The sequence below is a fragment of the Leptonychotes weddellii genome, chromosome 9 (genome assembly GCF_054177405.1).
Source record: "Leptonychotes weddellii isolate Sample4059 chromosome 9, ASM5417740v2, whole genome shotgun sequence".
NCBI classification, from domain to species: Eukaryota; Metazoa; Chordata; class Mammalia; order Carnivora; family Phocidae; genus Leptonychotes; species Leptonychotes weddellii.
In genome coordinates this window covers 80,801,971-80,822,277 of record NC_138377.1, presented here as the reverse complement: position 1 = coordinate 80,822,277, position 20,307 = coordinate 80,801,971, and the positions used below count along the sequence as shown (strand labels likewise).

The 20,307-nt window shown below is 39.5% G+C and overlaps 2 long non-coding RNA genes across 2 annotated transcripts; one reads left to right on the top strand and one right to left on the bottom strand.

Moving 5' to 3' along the window:
* The first annotated feature begins 136 nt into the window (after positions 1 to 136).
* Positions 137 to 11,748, top strand: LOC145723506 (uncharacterized). The gene is made up of 3 exons (XR_014148622.1): positions 137 to 416; positions 9,686 to 9,902; positions 11,363 to 11,748. It is a non-coding gene; the product is annotated as an uncharacterized LOC145723506 (long non-coding RNA).
* Positions 6,375 to 20,041, bottom strand: LOC145723505 (uncharacterized). The gene is made up of 3 exons (XR_014148621.1): positions 19,876 to 20,041; positions 18,018 to 18,143; positions 6,375 to 6,968 (listed from the first exon to the last, which is right to left on the bottom strand). It is a non-coding gene; the product is annotated as an uncharacterized LOC145723505 (long non-coding RNA).
* Positions 20,042 to 20,307: the final 266 nt, after the last annotated feature.

Genomic DNA, 20,307 nt, shown 5'->3' with positions numbered 1-20,307 from the left:
GATCATTCAATTCCAAGTGCCAGAGATTACTTCGAACCTGAAGATAAAGAGCCTGAGGGGTAGGGGATGATGGTGGTGCACTGGGGAATAATAAAATTTTAATTTTACATAAATATTATCAGATTATTTGAAAAAAAAAAACAACTTTGTAGATTCAGGACTGAAGTTGGTAACCTTGTGTTTTAAAGTCTCAGTCCCAAGTTTCGAGGTCTTAGAGGCCATTGCAAATCATACTTCCTTGACTTAGATCTGCTATCTTTGTGTCTCTCCTTTGCCTACAGGTATACATACCTACGAAGGAAAGAAGAGAGAGGGTTGAAGAAAACAAGAGCCATAAAGCAAGAGAGCAAGAAAGGTGTGAAGGGAAGGAGGGAGGAAAGGAGAACAGGATGGTGTCTAGTTATATCCCTCTTAAGGTGATACGACTTTTTGAAAAATAAATTTAATTCCTTAAAGAAAAAAAATAGATTGTATTTGAGATTGAGAAGTGAATACTAAAACCTCCTTCATAGTTGGTGTGAGACCAAGAAAATTTTATCTGAAAGGGGGCCAGGAATTCTGGCTTCTCCTCACAGTAATACCACTGATTTATGTGAGGCGGGGCCTCCCTGACTCCACCTGACTTCCCCAGGCCTTAGTGTCCCAATCCATCAATGGACAAATTGGGCAGTATGGTCACAAAGACCTTTTCTCATTCACCCACTATGTGAGCTGTTCTTGCCAGTCCTGCCCACAGTGTATTTGCAAATGTTTTTAATTGGAAAGAGAGAAGAGAGACTAGGCTGGATGCTCTCTTGAGTGCAAGGCTTGGGTCTTGTGCTGGTTCGTGTTTCTCTAGAACAGCCCCGGGAGTCCTAATGTCTCCAGGTCTCTGTCAGTTTACCACAGAGGTGGTAAACACTATAGTTGTGTTTTGCCTGGGTCAGTTGAACACACTCAGTTTCTTGCTAAGGATTCACTAAGATCTTATACCCACACTCACTTTTCCTCTCTGCCACTTTAAATATCAAAGGTATAGAGAAACAAGGTAAAATACTCATGCCCAGTAAGAAGAGGGCCATTTTAAGGTCCTCTCTACCTTGTCCCTGGGCCTAGAGGGGATTCTTTGGGCCTCTGCTTCCTTAGGATTCGAAGTAAAACAACAGAGCTTGAGTACTTTCCTTCATAGTTATGTGGAACTTTTCAGTTTATGCACCATCTGAAATGTTTCACTTTATGTACCAGTCTGTATATTTACACAAACTGGATATTTTGAGCCTTACAAAAAATGAGGTGAGGTGGTCAGGATGTTTATGGTTCTTTGGGATGTTTTGTTTTGTTTTGTTTTCCTTATTATTTTAATTGCGGTATAGTTAACATTCAGTGTTATATTAGTTTCAGGTGTACAATAGAGTGACTCAGCAATTCTATACATTACTCAGTGCTCATCCTGATAAGTGTACTCTTAGTCCCCTTCACCTATTTCACCCATCCCCCCACCCACCTCCCCTCTGGTAACCATCAGTTTGTTTCTGTAATTAGGAGTCTGTTTTATGGTTTGTCTTTTTTTTTCTTTGTTGGATTGTTTCAGAAATTCCACATATTAGTGAAATCATATGGTGTTTGTCCTTTCTCTGACTTATTTCACTTAACATTTTACCCTCTAGCTCCATCCATGTTGTTGAAAATGGCAAGATTTTGTTCTTTTTTATGGCTGAATAATATTTCACATATGAGTGAAATTATACGGTATTTGTCTTTCTCTGACTTATTTCACTTAGCATTCTACTCTCTAGCTCCATCCATACTGTTGCAAATGGCAAGATTTCATTCTTTTTATAGGTGGGTAATATTCCTGTGTGTGTGTGTGTGTGTGTGTGTGTACACCACATCTTCTTTATCCATTCATGTACTAATGGACACTTGGGCTGCTTCTATAATTTGGCTATTTCAAATAATGCTGGTATAAACATAGGAGTGTATATATCCCTTTGAATTAATGTTTTTATATTTTTCAGGTAAATACCCAGTAGTGCAATTACTGAATTGTAGGATAGTTGTATTTTTAAATTTTTGAGGAAATTCCATAGTGTTTTCCACAGTGGCTGCACCAATTTGCATTCCCACCAACAGTGCAAGAGGGTTGCTTTTCCTCCCCATCCTTGCCAACACTTGTTTCTTGTGTTTTTGATTTTAGCCATTCTTTTTTTTTTTAATTTTATTATGTTATGTTAGTCACCATACAGTACATCATTAGTTTTGATGTAGTGTTCCGAGAGGTGTGAGGTGCTATCTTACTGTAGCTTTGATTTGCATTTCCCTGATGATAAGCGATGTTGAGCATCTTTTCATGTGTCTGCTGGACATCAATAGTCTTCTTTGGAGAAATGTCTCTGTATGTCTTCTGCTCATTTTTAAATTGGATTATTTGTTTTTTGGGTGTTGAGTTGTATAAATTTTTTATATTATAATTTTGGATAGTAACTCTTTATCCAATATGCCATTTGTAGATACCTTCTCCCTTTCAGTAGGATCTTAGTTATTATTTCCTTTGCTGTGCAGAAGCTTTTTATTTTAATATAGTCCCATTAATTTTATTTTTGCTTTTGTTGAAATTGTTTCAGTAGACCTATCTAGAAAAATGTCACCACAGCTGATGTCAGAAAAATTACTTCCTGTGCTCTCTTCTAGGATTTTTATGGTTTCAGGTCTTACATTTAGGTCCTTGATCCATTTTGAGTTTATTTTTGTGTATGATATAAGAAAGTGGTCTAGTTTCATTTTTTTTTGCATGTGACTGTCCAGTTTTCCCAAAACCATGTGTTGAAGAGACTGTAGTTCCCCCTTTGCATAATCTTGCCTCCTTTGTTGATTAATTGACCATGTAATCATGGGTTTATTTCTGGGCTCTCTATTGTGTTCCATTGATCTGTGGGTCTATATTTGTTCCAGAATCATACTGTTTTTATTACTACAGATTTGTAGTATATCTTGAAATCTGGGATTGTGATACTTCCCATTTTGTTTTTCTTTTCTTTTTTTTAATTTTTTTATTGTTATGTTAATCCCCATACATTACATCATTAGTTTTAGATGTAGTGTTCCATGATTCATTGTTTGTGCATAACACCCAGTGCTCCATGCAGAATGTGCCCTCCTCATTACCCATCACCAGGCTAACCCATCCTCCCACCCCCCTCCCCTCTAGAACCCTCAGTTTGTTTTTCAGAGTCCATCGTCTCTCATGGTTTGTCTACCCCTCCGATGTCCCCCCCCTTCTTTCTTCCCCTCCTGCTACCTTCTTTTTTTTTTTTTTTTTCTTAACATATATTGCATTATTTGTTTCAGAGGTACAGATCTGAGATTCAACAGTCTTGCACAATTCACAGCGCTTACCAGAGCACATACCCTCCCCAGTGACTGGGTGTTTTTCTTTTTCAAGATTGTTTTGGCTCTTTGGGGTCTTTTGTGGTTCCATACAAATTTAAGGATTGTTTGTTCTAGTTCTGTGAAAAATGCAGTTGTATTTTGATAGGGATTGCATAAAATCTGTAGATTGCTTTGGGTAGTATGGACATTTTAACAATATTTGTTCTTCCAACCCATGAGCATGGAATGTCTTTCCATTTCTTTGGATCTTCTTTAATTTCTTTCATCTGCATTTTATAGTTTTCAGAGTACAGGTCTTTCACCTATTAAATTTATTCCTAGGTACTTTATTATGTTTGGTGCAATTGTAAATGGGACTGTTAATTTCTCTTTCTGTTGCTTTATTTTTAGTACATACCAATGCAACAGATTTTTTTTTTTAAAGATTTTATTTATTTATTTGAGAGAGACTGAGAGAGAGAGAGCATGAGAGAGGGGAGGGTCGGGAGGGTCGGGAGGGTCAGAGGGAGAAGCAGACTCCCTGCCGAGCAGGGAGCCCGATGCGGGATTCGATCCAGGGACTCCAGGATCATGACCTGAGCCGAAGGCAGTCGCTTAACCAACTGAGCCACCCAGGCGCCCGCAACAGATTTCTATACATTGATTTTGTATCCTATGACTTTACTAACTTCATTTATCAGTTCTAGTAGTTTTTTTTTTTTGCAGAATCTTTAGGGTTTTCTATATATAGCATGCTATCTGCAAATTGTGGAAGTTTTACTTCCTCTTTACCATTTTGGATGCCTTTTCTTTTTTGTTGTCTGACTGCTGTGGCTAGGACTTGCAATACTGTGTTGAAAAAAACGTGATAGTGGACATCCTTGTCTTGTTCCTGATCTTAGGGCAAAAGCTCTCAGTTTTTCACCATTGAGTATGATGTTAGCTGTGGATTTTTCATAGATGGCCTTTATTATGTTGAAGTATGTTCCCTCTAAACCTACTTTGTTGAGGGTTTTTTTTTTTATTATTATGAATGGATGTTGTCAATTGCTTTTTCTGCCTCTATTGAAATGATCCTATGGTTTTCATCCTTTCTCTTGTGATGCAATGTATCACATTGATTTGTGAATACTGAACCACCTTTGCATCCCAGGAATAAATCCCACTTGATCAATTGTTTTTTAAATGTATTGTTGGATTTGGTTGCTAATATTTTGAGGATTTTTGCATCTATGCTCATCAGAGGTATTGTGTAGCTCTCTTTTTTTGTAGTGTCTTTATCTGGTTTCAGTATCAAGGTAATGCTGACCTCATAGAATAAATTTGAAAGATTGCCTTTACTTTTTTTTGGGAATAGTTTGAGAAGAACAGGTATTAATGCTTCTTTAAATGTTTGATAGAATTCATCTTTGGAGCTGTCTGGTCCTGAACTTTTGTTTTTTTGGAGTTGTTTGATTGCTGGAAACCAGTCTGTTCAAGTTTTATATTTCTTCCTGATTCAGGATTGGGAGGTTATATGTTTCTAGGAATTTATCCATACCTTCTGGGTTGTCTGATTTGTTGGCATATAATTTTTCATAATATTTTTATGTGTGGTGTCCATTGTTATTTCTCCTCTTTCATTTCTGATTTTAAGTTCTCTCTTTTTGAGCCTGGCCAAAGGTTTATCAATTCTGTTGATCTTTTCAAAGAACCACCTCTTGGTTTCACTGATCTATTGTTTTGTTGTTTTTATAGTTTCTATTACATTTTTTTTTTAAGATTTTATTTATTTACTTGAGAGAGAGAGAGAGTGAGAGCATGAGCAGGGGAGGAGCAGAGGCAGAGAAACAAGCAGACACCCTGCGGAACAGGAAGCTGACGCAGGGCTTGATGTGGGGCTCCATCCCAGGACCCCAGGATCCTGACCTGAGCTGAAGGCAGATGCTTAACCAACTGAGCCACCCAGGTGCCGCATCTATTTCATTTATTTCTTCTCTTTTACTGTTTCCTGCCTTTTACTGGTTTGGGGTTTTGTTTGCTCTTCTTTTACTAGCTCCCTTGGGCTTAAGTTTAGGTGGTTTGAGATTTTTCTTGCTTCTTAAGGTATATACTTGCCTCTTAGGACTGCTTTTGGACCAGAGATTTCGGACCATTTTGATTTCCTCTTTGATTTCTTGGTTGACCCGATTCATTGTTTAGTAACATGTTATTTAACCTCTACGTATCTGTGTTTTTTTCCAGACTTTTTGTGGTTGATTTCTAGTTTCATAATGTGCAGTCAGAAAAGATTCATGGCATGACTTTGACATTTCTTAGTTTCCTGAGACTTATTTTGTGGCCTAATATGTGATCTATTTTGGAGAATGCTCCATGTGCACTTGAGAAGAATGTGTATTCTGCTATTTTAGGATGGAATGTTCTGAATATAACTGTTAGATCTATCTTGTCCAGTGTGTCATTCAAATAAGTCACTCTTTCCTTGTTGGTTTTTGTTTGGATGATCTACCCATTGATGTGAGATGTTTAAGTCCCCTACAATTACTGTATTACTATCAATTACTTCCTTTATGTTATTAGCAGCTTTATGTGTTTGGGTGCTCCTATGTCGGGCGCATAAATATTTACAATTGTTATATCTTTTTGTTGGATTGTTCCCTTTATGGTTATATAGTGTCCCTTGTCTCTTGTTACCGTCTTTGTGTTTAAAGTCTATTTTGTCCAATGGAAGTACTACCCCAGATTCCATTCTGCATGTGTCTTTAGGTCTGAAATGAGTCTCTTATAGGCAGCATATAGGTGGATCTTGCTTTTTTATTCATTCCGTCACCCTATGTCTTTAGACTGGAGTGCTTAGTCCCTTTACATTCAAAGTACTTATTGATAGGAATGTACTTATTGCCGTTTTGTTACTTGTTTTATGATGGTTTTTGTAGTTCTTCTGTTTCTCAGTTGGCTGGTTTTCTATAGTGATATAATTGGATTCCCTTCTCTTTATTTTTTGCATATCTTATGCCTATAGCAGTTGATATTAGGTTGATGGTTGCTTTTTTTTTTTTTTTAAAGATTTTATTTATTTGACAGAAATACAGCGAGAGAGGGAACACAAGCAGGGGGAGTGGGAGAGGGAGAAGCAGACTTCCCCCCGAGCAGAGAGCCCGATGTGAGGCTCTATCCCAGGACCCTGGGATCATGACCTGAGCCAAAGGCAGATGCTTAACGACTGAGCCACCCAGGCACCCCGATGGTTGCTTAAGTTTAAATCCATTCTTTACTCCTCTCACCCCCACATTTTAGGTATATGGTATCACATTTTACACCATTTTATGAATGCCTTGGCTGATTTTTATAGATATAATTTACTGCTTTTGTGTTTCCTACTTTTCTTACTCCTACTTATGGTTTTCCTTTCTACTCACCTGTCCTCTTTAACATTTCTGGTAGGGCTGGGTTAGTGGTGATGAATTCCTTTAACTTCTATTTGTGTGGGAAACTCTCTCTTCTTCCACTTCTTTTTTTCTCTGATAGATTTTTATTTTTCAGCAATAGCCTTGCTGGATAGAGTATGCTTGGTTGTAGGTTTTTTTCTTTCAGCATTTTGAATATATCGTTATACTCCCTTCTAGCCTTCAAAGTTTTCACTGAAAAATTAATGGAAAGATTTATGAAGTTTCCCTTGTATGTAACAGTTTTCATTTGCTATTTTTAAAATTCTTTGCCATTTTAATTAATATGTATCTTGGTGTGGACCTCCTTGAATTGATGTTGTTGACAGTTCTCTGTCCCTCCTGGGTCTGTATTTCTATTTCCTTTCCCAGATTCAGGAATTTTCAGCTGTTATGTCTTCAAATAAATTTTCTCTCTTCTCATTCTAGGATCCCTACAGTGTGAATGTTGCTGTGCTTGATGGTTTTGTGAGTTCCCTAAGTCTACTCATCTTGATTGATTTCTATTACTCCATCCTCCAGGTCATGATCCAGTCTTCGGCTTGTGCTTCCTGTAGTCTAGTGGTCATTCCATATACTGTATTTTTAATTTCATTTATTGAGTTCTTCATCTCTGACTGGTTCTTTTTTGTTTTCTATCTGTTAAGGGTCTCATGGAGGTTGTGCACTCTTCTCAAGTCTCATGAGTATATGACCATTACTTTAAATTCTCTACTAGGCATATTATCTCCATTTTGCTGAGGACTCTTGCTCTGATTTTGTCCTGTTCTTTCATTTGGGACATAGTCCTCTGTCTCCTCATTTTGTTTAACTGTGTCTGTTTATGTTAGGAAAGTCAGCTACATCTCCTTCTCTTGAAAGTAGTGGCCTAATGAAGAAGAGTTCCTATAGTGCCCTGCAATGCAATGTCTCCTGTTCACCAGAACCTGGAGAGTCGGGGGTGTCTCCTATATGTACTATGTGTACCTTAATGTGGCCTGCAGTCCAGTCATCTGCCTTTTGTGGTCAGGGTTTGGTCCCTGGTGCCACCTTGACTTGAGTCAACCAGGTGTTTACCAAAGATGTAGTAGCATTGGACATTTTCCCTGTGTTGTCCCCTGAGAGGCTGTCATTGGTGGGTGGGGCCTTCAGTCAAACCAGGTATCTGCCCTCAGCCCACCCCTGGGGCCCCAGTTGGATGGGTGTGTGTTGTTATTTTCCCCACTCCCTGGCGCAGGAGTCACTTTGGAGTGGTGCTGGTCCCTGCCAGGGTTGCCTGCACATTGCCGGGCTTGTGGCACTGCTTTGGCATGGGCTCCAGGCAAGGGCATATTGGAGGGGGGAAGTCTAAAGGAGAATGCCAGGGTGGAGCATGCAGTGTTAGCAAGCTTTGGACAGGTCTGCCATGGGAGGGGACGTGGAGACAAGGCCTGGATGGAAGCAATGTGTCTGCACCATAACGTGGGGGTAGGACATGCTGCTGGCAAGTTAGGTAGCATGTATTGGTGCAGTCTTGGTTTCTTCGGGTGTCTGTGTGTCTAGGCTAGGGGGCAGGGGAGAGAAATAGTGCTTGCCAGCTCCTTTGTTCCTGGAGAAGTCTCCCAAGAATCCCTATCCCTCCAGTACATGCTCTGAGGTTAGTAGACAAATCTCATTCCCCATTTCCCAGATCTTTTTCAAACTGCTGCTTCTATGCTGTATCTCCACAGTGCTATTCATTGTGTTCTCTCTTTAATGGTGGGGACTCATTTTCCTCGTGCCCTCCTGGCTCTCCTAGAGCTGAGCCTGCGAATTTTAAAGTTTGGGGTGTTAAGCCCTGCTGATTATAAGACCTGGTGAAGTTTGGCCCCTCTGGTTTTCAAAGCCCAGTGTTATAGGGATTTGTCTTTCCTGTGCCTGGAGTTGGGGTCTTTTTCTTTACCCTCTTTGTGTCCACAAGGTCCCTTCCCTTCCGCAGACAGTCCTGTGGGTCAGTTTACTTCCTGACTGCATCTCTGTCCTTCCTACCTTCTTCTATGTGTCCTCTTCTCTACATTTATCTGTGAAGAGTCTTGTTTTGCTAGCATTGAAGTCATTTTCTGGGCTATTTACACCGATGTGGGTGTTATCTAGTTGTACCCATGGGACAAGGTGAGCTTAGAATCCTCCTAGTCTTCCCCTGAAATCCTCCAGAATGTTCATGTTAAACCTATTTTTAAGAGGAAATTGATGCACAGAGAGATTAAGTGCTTTGTGCAGTATCACACAGAAAATAATAGAATCCACTCAGATCAGCCACCAAATCCAGAGCTTCTTAGCTATAACTCTTCATTCCACACCAGGATCTCCTCATAGACAAGGGATTTATAAACAGTCTAGCCTCCTTCTAAAGCAGTAATTCAATTTCTCAAGTGTACAGATTCAGGGAAGAAGGGCAAACAAAGGTCAACATGTTTTGAAAGGTATATTTCAGGTGTTATCTTTTCTCTCAGTGGAAATAAGATTTCCTCCCTTGTTTTCTTTCCCTTTTCATGAAATTAGATAGGTGTGGAGTGCAGATGAGAAATAATAATGCCTCAAACGATTTTTAAAAATTTCTAGAAAATAGCACAAATCAGAAAGGCTATAATTCTGAATTTTATAAGGATTTGCATTATTCTGTTAGTGTGTACACAGAATGCCTCGATATTGATATGATCTAATTATATCCATTAAATCTTCAGAATTATTTCACATTAAAAAAATTAGATACAAAGTTTAATAGTGGAAGAAACCAGAAATGATGATGGCTTCCAGACTATGATGGGCTTTAGTGGGTCAGGAGTCAGAAAATCATATGGGGCCACAATTTTCCAATTTTTACATTAACATCTGGTATTAAATGTCTGAAGTTTGCTTTACTGCGTCACATTTCATTCCTCAGTGAGAAATCATAAACTTTTGCAATTCTCCAGACTAAGCACTTCGCTGAACTGCCTGGAAACCAGAACTAAATGACCCATGTGTTTCAAAATGCTCATTGCAAAAGATGTGGAGGACATGGCTGGGTTAATCTGTACGTGTGGAGCTATGACTTAACCAAGAAAGGGGCCTATCTGTTCTCGAGTTTCAAAACTTCCTGGCAGATCTATTCCTGTAACTGGTGCAGAATGCAAATCAGTTTGGAGCTGTGTAAGTAAATGTCCAGAGTTCAAGAAATAATAATGATGATTTGGCCAGAATCTCTGGCTATCTCAGTTTGGATTCCCGTAAGGTTTAGGAGGGCAAGTTTAAATATTTAATAAACTGCAGCCCTGGGCTTATACAGAAAGATTTTATTGAGACCGGATGCATGGGGAGATGATGGTTAATTTAATTTGGAAGAAATGATTAAGGAGAAATCTAATCATTTCATTCCTGTCACAAATTTTTCTATACTCCCTGCCTCCTTCTATGTAAATATGAACAGTGAGTAGGATACTTCTTTAGTGGTTAATGACTTTTCTTCTCAGTGTGCAGTGCTATATAAATACAGCTGATACACAGAGATCGGACAGGGATTACTCTGATTCTAGCACAACCTCAGAAGTAGTTTTGACTAAAACTCCTGTTATTTTCTTGAGATGTCACTTTCATCAAGTGATGATTGAAAAAATTAATTTGGGATAATTAGGTGGTTGGGGAGATATTAAGATTATTAATTGGTTCATAGGAATGGATGTGGGCCATTAATAACTTTCGCTGCCCCCCTGCTAATGGTGGCTGGTGCTCATTCCAAGTCACATATGGAAATGATTCCTGTCTTTATAAGGTGCCTACTTGGTCTGAACCAGATAAAAACAAGATTTCTAAGCCAAGTAATCTATAGATACTATAGGGAAGGTCAAAATATTTTCTTGGTATTGCTTTATACCAGCTAATAGCTGTAAGTTGGGTCTTGAACAACAGGAATAGCTTCTACCTGCACAACATTAATGACAGACAAAATATCCTTAAGTATTGCAAATGGTTTCTTATCTATATGAATTACTGATATTATTGATCAAATAGTTTTATAAGTAAAACATTTGGTTTTGGGAGTTTGGTTAAATTTTTGGTGATAGAAAAGATTACTAGAAATATCTTTTTGATTGGCAAGGTTTTGTGTTATGGCTCTTTTTCTTCCTCAGAGTTCTCAGTGTGAGGTTTATACATTGCTTACTTCCAGGTATTTCATCATCTTAGATGAAATGTGCTAAAACACTTAGCACTACTGGGCTAAGTATAAAGTGTGGAGAGAGGGTGGCTAAGATACATAAGCAGAAACAGTTTCTCTTTCCTGCCCGTGGAGAGGTTCTAATCTAGAATTTTTCTACTGCGCCTTATACATACCATAGTTCATTGAATTTAAGATACCTTCATTCAAAGATGCACCCTTTATGTATTACTTGAAAACAAAAACAATTTTGTCGATTATTTTTGTAAAGATGCCATTGCATGTATTCCTGATTTAAGAGCTATCAAAATACAAAATATGGTAATTGCTGAATTGTAGGCAATTGAGAAATGGCTGGTGAAAAACAATAGTGTATGCTGCCTACTGTTCTAAGATGTTTTAAGGGGATATTAGTTTCACTAGTTATTCACAGATAGGAAATGTTTTTATCTTTTAGGAAAAAGAAACCCACAATGAAAAGGGAGAGCCTGGAGAGGCAGGAGCAAGAGGGCATTCTCCCAAAGGAACTATCAGACAGCTTCATCACAGAGCAATGATGATGCCTAGAACTCTCCTTGACTACCCGCCCCACAGGATAAATAATTCATGTGGCAGCTTCACAGGACCTATGGGTTTTGCCCAGTACTGAGAGAGCATCATTTCCTTCTTAGAACCCTGCTAGGTAGCCTATGGAATCCCTAGGGTTTAATTGGTATCATTTGGGCAAGTTAATCTGATTAATTTACTTGTATCTTATTTTTCAATACAGCATCCTCACACAAAAAATGAGAAAAGGAGATTTGCTTATTAATTTTAGAGAGGAAGGTAGATGGTGTGGTGATTGAGAGTCTGGGATCTGGGTTTAGCTCCACCCTAGGCACGTGCCTTAACTATCACTTCAAGCTTTACTTTTCTTACACATCTGACGGGAATAGTAATCTTACCCATATGGCTCCTGTGAGGATCAGATGAGATAGTGCTTATTGCAAAACACTAGGCTAGATAGAGCTAGACTGTTGGAGAGAAGGAGGGACTCTAGGGGTGGAGAGAAGCCTCAGTGAGTGAACACTGGAAAGATCGGGATTTCTTAAACCTGGGAGATGAAGGGATAGTGCATTTTTTTGAGTAGTAGGGATCCTAATCCCATTGCCTTGCAGAGCTCCAAGAGATGGCAAGTAGTGTAACACCTCTATGCCTGGGGTATGTTCACTAAGACCTTCAGAGCAATGGCCCCTGTCCTCTATAGCTTAGTCTTGCCCAATAGAGAGCTGGGAGCATAGCTATGCCCAGATGTGGAGAGCCAGAAGTCAGCAGTAGTGACACATGGGCCTTGGAAATAAAGGTTCCTGGGACCAGGTAAGACCTGAGATTCTTCTAAGAGACAAGGAGATGGAGTGGGGAGACTGGAGATGCAGAGCTAGTCTAATTGGATATAGAAAGGTAAAAGAATATGACACTTTTTACATCATACTTCTATGGTGCAAACCCAATAATTCTTTGAATTGCTATTTTGTATAATAGTCATTATCAACTTATTCTGAGAAGGACTCTAATGAAGAATGTGTGTCTATACAAGCTGCTTGTAGGGCTCTTGTGCTGTCCTTTTTCTCCTACCTGTATCTCTAACTCTACCTCTTTTCACACACACCATGGTAGTGTTCATCTACCCACTAGACTGAAATCAAGGATATCAGATCCAAGCTCCCAAAGGCTATTTCCAATTGGATACTCTTATTAACTGCCATTTACCCTTGACATGGGCTTTCTACCTGATCCTCTAGCAAATGGCCTGGGGCCTTTCTCTAAAATAGTATCATATAGGATGTCTGAGGAAGATGGTGGAGTAGGAGGATCCTAAGCTCACCTCTTCCCCAGGATACAACTATGTAACACCATCATCAGTTAAATAACCCAGAAAATGACTCAAAGAATGGCAGAACAGGCTTTCCACAGCTAAATGCAGAGAAGAGGCCAGGAAGGGCTAAGACACTGTTGGGAGCAAAATGAACCATGGAACTGTCTGCAGTAGGGAGGGACTCGGCAAGCACAGAGAGGGGAGAAGACCAGACACTCACACCAGAAACTCCAGGCACAGGGAAGATGAATCCCCATAACATTTGTATTTGAAAACCAGAGGGGCATGATTTCACGAGTTCTTACAACGAGTGGGGCTTAACATCTAGAACTTAAAATCAGCAGGCTCAGCTCTGGAAGAACCTGGAGGGCAATTGGAAACAGTCCCTGCCCTTCAAGTGACAGCACAATGAACAGCCCTAGAGAGATATAGCATAGAAGCAGCAGTTTAAAAAACACCTGGTAAATAGTGGGTGAGATTTATTTGCTAATTTCAGAGCATGTACTGGAGGGACAGACATCCTTGGGAGACTTCTTCAGGAACAAAGGAGCTGGCAGGTGCCATTTCCGTCACTACCTAACTTGCTAAAAACACACCCTGCCACCACATTCTCCTACAGACATGCCCCTTCCAGCCAGGCCTTGGTTCCTGGTCTCCCACAGGAGACCTATCCAAACTTTGCTAACACTGCTGCCCCACCCCCATGTTCTCCTGTGGACATGGCCCCTCCATCTAGGCCTTTGATCTAGGTCCCATCCCACGGCAGATCTGCATAAACCTTACTAACACCAAGCATTCCACACCTGAGCTGTCCTGTGGACCTGCCCCCTCCAATAGTCTTTGGCTGGAACCCACCCAATGTACAAGTCTGGCAGTGTACAAGCAGCCCCTTCAGAGACCAGCACCATTCCAAAGTGGAGGCACCTCTGCCCCAGGGAGAGGGGGAGATAATCACACATCAGTCCTACTGCAGCCCCAGTAGTAGGCTAGGGGCAGACCCTGCCCATCAAAGTTCCTGAGGGGACAACACAGGGTAAGCACCCTGTAGTTCAGTGCTACTGCATCTTTGGCAAACACCTGTTGCCTCAACTCAAGCCCAAGGCAGCCCCAGACTGGCCCAATAACAACACAGGGACTAAACCCTGCCCACAAGAGGCAAAGAGCCATTGCAATGAATGGACTGAAGGCAAACACAGCTCAGCCACAACAGTAGGGCACATAGGAAACACCCCTGAAGCATAAGATTTTGGCAAACAGAGAACACTGCTTTGTAGGGCACTACAGGACTTCTCCTTCATAAGGATACTACTTTCAAGAGCAAGAGATATAGATGACTTTCTTAACACATAGAAACAGACATAGACAGGCAAAATGAGGATTCAGAGCAATATGTGCCAAATGAAAAAAAAAAATGACAAAGATCACAGCAAAAGTGCTAAACAAAATGGAGATAAATAATATGCCTGATAGCAAACGTAAGGTAGGGTCATAAAGATACTCAACGGACTTGAGAAGAGTGGAGGAACTCAGTGAGACCTTTAACTAAGAGATAGAAAATGTAAAAAGAACTAATAAGAGATGAAGTCAATAACTGAAATTAAAAATACACTAGATGGAATAAATTGTAGACTAAAGGAAGCAGAAGAATGGATCAGCAACCTGGAGGACAGAGTAATGGAAAGCAATCAAGCTGAACAGGAGAGAGAAAAAAATTAAAAATGAGAATAGGCTAAATGAATTTAGCAATACCATCAAGCATAATAACATTTGCAGTATAGGGATCCCAGAAGGAAAAGAGAGTGAAAGGGGGGCAGAAAATTTATTTGAAGAAATAATAGCTGAAAACTTCCTGAATCTGGAGAAGGAAACAGAAATCCAGATCCAGGAGGTACTACCAGCTTAAGATGACCACACTAAGAGACATAGTAATTAAAATGGCAAAATGCAGTGATAGAGAATTTTAAAAGCAGCAAGAGAAAACAGGGAAATCCCATAAGGCTATCTGCTTTTTCAGCAAAAAATATTGCAGACTAGAAGGAAATGGTGTGGTATATATTCAAAGTGCTTAAAGAAAAAAATCTACAACTAAGAATACTCTATTCAGCAAGGCTATCATTGAGAGTGGAAGGAGAGTAAAGCGTTTCCCAGACAAACAAAAGTTAAATTCATCACCACTAAACCAGCCCTATAAGAAATGTTAAAGGGGACACTTTGAGTGGAAAGGAAAGACCATAGTAGGAATATGAAAAATAGGAATCATGAAAGTGTAAAATTATGTCTATCTATAAAAATCAGTCAAAGAATTCACAAAATAAAAGGGTGTAAAATGTGACACCATATACCTAAAACATGGGGTGGGGGAAAGAGGAGTAAAGAATGGGTTCAAACTTAAGTGACCATCAACTTAATATAGACTGCTATAGGCATGAGATGTCATATATAAACCTAATGGTAACCACAAATAAAAGTGGTAATAGATATGCAAAAAGTAGAGGATTCCAAGTATTATCACTAAAGAAAGCAAGCCCACTGTGAGAGAAGAGAGCAAGAGAAAAAAGGAACAGAGAAGAACTACAAAAACCACCATAAAACAACAAAAGGGGCAGTAAGTACATACATATCAACAGTTACTTTGAATGTAAATGCTCCAATCAAAAGACATAGGGTGATGGGATGGATAAAACAAACAAAAGCAAGATCCACCTATAGGCTGCCTACAAGAGACTAATTTCAGACCTAAAGACACATGCAGATTGAAAGTGAGGGATGGAAAAGCAATTATCATGCAAATGGAGTGAAAAGAAAGCTGGGGTAGGAGTACTTCTAACTAAAATAGACTTTAAAAACAAAGACTGTAACAAGAGACAAGGACACTATATAATCTTAAAGGGAATAATCCAACAAGAAGATGTATTAATTGTAAATATTTATGCACCCAACATGGGAGCACCCTAATACAAAAAGCAGCTAATAACACACATAAAGCAAGTAATCAAAAGTAATACAATAATAATAGGGGATTTTAACACCCTACTTACATCAAAGGACAGATCACCCAACACGAAATCAACAAGGAAACAGTGGCTTTGAATGACACATTGGACCAGAGGGATCTAACAGATATATTCGGAACATTCCATCCTGAAACAGCAGAATACACAATCTTCTCAAGTGCACATGGAACATTCTGCAGAACATACCACATATTAAGACCACAAGTCTCAATAATTTAAAAAGACTGAAGTCATACTGTGCATCTTTTCCAACTACAACGCCGTGAAACTAGAAATCAACCACAATAAAAAGCCTGAAAAAACACAAATACATGGAGGTTAAATAACATGCTACTAAACTATGAATGGGTCAACCAAGAAATCAAAGAGGAAATAAAAAAAATACATGTAGGTAAGTGAAAATGAAAACAAAGGCCCAAAATCTTTGGGATTGAGCAAAAGCTATTCTCTTTTTTTTTTTTTTTTTTTTTTAAGATTTTATTTAAGAGACAAAGTGAGAGAGAGAGCACAAGCAGGGAGGGAGGGAGAAGGAGAGAGGGAGAGGGAGAAGCAGACTCCCCTGCTGAGCAGGGAGCCCCATGCAGGGCTCATCCCAGGACACTGGGATCATGACCTGAGCTAAAGGCAGACACTTAACCGACTGAACCACCCAGGCACCCCTAGCAAAAGCTATTCTAACAGGGAAATTTATAGCAATATAGGCCTACCTCAAGAAGCAAGAAAAATCTCAAATAAACAACCTAACCTTACACCCAAGGTAGCTAGAAAAAGAAGAGCAAAAAACCCCCAAGACCAGAAGAAGGAAGGAAATAATAAACACTAGAGCAGAAATAAATGAAATAAACACTAAAACAACAACAACAAAACAATAGAATAGATCAATGAAACCAGGAGCTGGTTCTTTGAAAAGATCAGAATTGATAAACCTCTAGCCAGACTCATCAAAAAAAGAAAAAATAGAGAAAGAGAGCAAGGGAGAGAGAGAGGACTTAAACAAAATCAGAAATGAAAAAGGAGAAATAACTGACACCATAGAAATAGAAAGGATTATAAGAGAATAGTATGAAAAATGATATGCCAACAAATTAGATAACCTAGAAGAAATGGATAAATTCCTAGAAACATATAACCTCCCAAACCTGAATCAGGAAGAAATATAAAATTTGAACAGACCAATTACCAGCAATGAAATTTTATCAGTAATCAAAACTACCTTGCTTGCTTCTGCCCTTGGAGAAAAGACTGAATAAGTCTGTCCTCATGACAGCACCTTGAATGTTAAAAACAGAGGTTCTTCCCTCTGTCCTCCTTTCTCCTCTATCACATGACATCTTCCATTGACTGCCTATAGTCCTGAAGTGGCTGCAGAATGGTAGTAGAAGTTGGAATCATCCCTGACCTATAAAATATTTTCATCTTCCCAAGCACCTTGTCCATATCTGGGAGGGAGTACCCTGAGGCTGATGAAATATGGAAAAATAGAAACTAAGGGAAAGGTGATGTTTGGAGAAGTTTCCAGAGACTTGCAAACGGATGTCCAAATAGTCACAGGGTTTTCCTAATACCACTGCTTAGTGTGGAGTAGTCCTGTGTGTCCTTGGCATAAGATAGTTGAGGAACAAAAGCCAGCAACAACACGGAAAATGTTCCCATAGTAAAAGGAGAGACATGAGGCTCCTGGGGGAACTAGGAAGGGAGAGTTGCTGGGGAGAAAGCCATGGGACAGCATGGTTTAGGAAAGGCATGAAAGACCATCTACACTATGTGCAGTCTGGCTTCCTGGGAAAAGGAGGGGAGGAAGAAGTCAGGACGTGGCTATGACTTAGGAAGTCATTGTGGGACCATTTAGCAAAGACGCTTACTGTCTCCATGCCCATGTCCCCACTGGGAAAATGAGGATCATTGGTCATTCCTTGAAGGGTTGTGAGGATTACATGAGAGAATGATTAGAATGTAGCAGCTAGCATTTTTTTAGCCTTTATTAAGTACTGGGTATTGTGCTAAGTCTCACATGCCTTATCTCATCCAATTCTCACAACAACCCAGTGAGACAGGTACTATAATTATCCTTGTTTTCAAGTGAGAGGACTAACTAGACCCCAGAGAGGTTAGGTAACAGACCCAGAGGCATGGAGTCCCTGGAAGAGCTAGGAATCGTTCAAGGCCTGTGTTCTTAACCCAATCCCATCTCTCACATACACTTAAGACCATGGGTTCAGTCTTTCTAGTTTCTGGTGGCTTACCTTTGGGTCCCAAGTGTGCACACTTCTCATTAAGGCTCTCCGTTTTATCTCATTCCTTGGCATATCCTGTTTTTGGCATTCCTTAGCTTTTTCTTTTGAAGTTTTTTTTTTCCCCCAACTTCCAACCTGTGAGTAAATATAAGGAAGAAAAGGGGAGGTTATTTTCTTTAAAACTTTCTTTATCTACTTTTGTTTCTATAGTAGAAAGTCAATACCTGCCTTGAGCTAATACCAGGCATGTGTTGATTTGCTATGGAGCCCTGTGCTGGGGGTTCTCCAGACACACATACTGGAATTAATCACAGTAAATTCTATATGCAGGTGCTTTTCCCCATTTAGCTTTGTAAATTCTTCACTCATACTAAATTTTTTATGGCCATTATAGTATTCTTCAGTTAGGTCAGCCAGAAGAGGTTGCTCCAAATTTTGGAGTCAGCACTAAAGCCATAAAGGGTTAAAATACTTGGTCTCTTTGGCTACTGGCTTCTAGTTTTTGGTGATCACTGGCAGGAAAACCTCCCATTTTTCATCTCTCTCAAGATGTTAGATTTCTATTTTAAATGTGATCATAGGTGTTTTGAATGGATGCATAATCTGCTAGTAAGTTGATTTTTTTTTTTTTTTTACTCTGAAGGTGCCTTTACCCCCATATGAAAGATTGCCAAGAACAAAATGCCTATGCCATGCCAAAAAATTAGTCTCACTAACCTGTTTATTATAAAAGATTTGCTATAGCATTTCTTCACATTTTTCCGTTCTGTTCCTGTTGGCTACCATTTTTAAGCTGGCACTGCTGCCTTTTCCCTACCTTATTTTTCCACACATTCAAGTCAGAAATATGGAGATGTTTAGCAAGATACAAAGTTAAGTCATGTATTCTATAATCCCCCCACGTTCACTTGATTAAGGATGGCACCAGAACCCTGGTATTCTTCTGACTGGATGAGTGTTGGTTAAAAGATACACCAGCCAACCTCAGTGAAATGGTTGACCCCATCTCTGTTTCTGTACCCACTATACATACCTATAGAATCACATTTATTACAGTTGTGCTGATTATATATTTTAAGCCTGTCTGTTCCTCTCTACAGAGAAGTCCTATAGGAAATGTTCCACCTTATATTTGCCTTTGAATTTCCAAGTGCATTGCACAGTTCCTGGCAGATAATTTGTCACAATATTTGCTAAATGAATGAATGGTCATGATTCAGACTTATTTTTAAAATAAAAATTCTGTTCTGCACAAAGCACTGACGTGGTCTTTTTGGCAACATTAGATTTGGAAAACACATCTCCCATTTAACCACAGATGCATGATTATTGTGTGTTGACCACATCCTGGGGATAAATTCTATAGTTTCACTGCTTTAATCATTCTTCTTGGTCAATATCCGGCATGGAGTGAAACCCCACAGGAGTTACTAAGCCCTTGAAAATACCTCATCAACTGAACCCCACACAGAATATCTATTTTAAATGCACTGCAGTCTTTTGGGCTTTAAGGCAAATGTTTTCTCTCTAATAAAGTATTTTTCCCTAGAACTGACTTTTTTATATTTACATTTTCCCCAGCCTTTGTTGTCTTTATTTGTTTATATTTTACCATTATTTATTGTGTCTATTCATATTGCAAGCCACTTTGAATCCTTTGGAAAATGAGATGGGATAGGACTAAATAAATTTTAAAAACACTGCTATGTCCTAGGTAGGTGAATGGGATTCAAATCAGAGACTTTGTGGGGAGGTAGATGGAAGTTCTTTCTCTCTTCCATGGTCCACGCCATGATCCTGGGTAGGTCACTTAATTCACATTACTCCTTGATTCTATTAGTTGATGTAAATAGTCGAAAAATCATACCTTCAAAAATGGTGACTGGGGGCGCCTGGGTGGCTCAGTTGTTAAGCGTCTGCCTTCAGCTCAGGTCATGGTCCCAGGGTCCTGGGATCGAGCCCCACATCGGGCTCCCTGCTCGGCGGGAAGCCTGCTTCTCCCTCCCCGACTCCCCCTGCTTGTGTTCCCTCTCTCGCTGTGTCTCTCTGTCAAATAAATAAATAAAATCTTTAAAAACAAAACAAAAAAACAAAAATAGTGACTGGAAGGTTTTTTTTTTTTAAGAATAGTGACTTAGTCATGGCGTGACTGCACGCCTCCTCAGCAGTTCTTTCCAGCCCCAAAAGAACTGTGTTTTGTTCTTCAGGTCCTTAGGGACAGAATGCCTCATGAAGACATGCTTGCTACTTCTTGGAAAATCAATTAATAAAGCAATAGACTGCACATCTGGTATTTGTG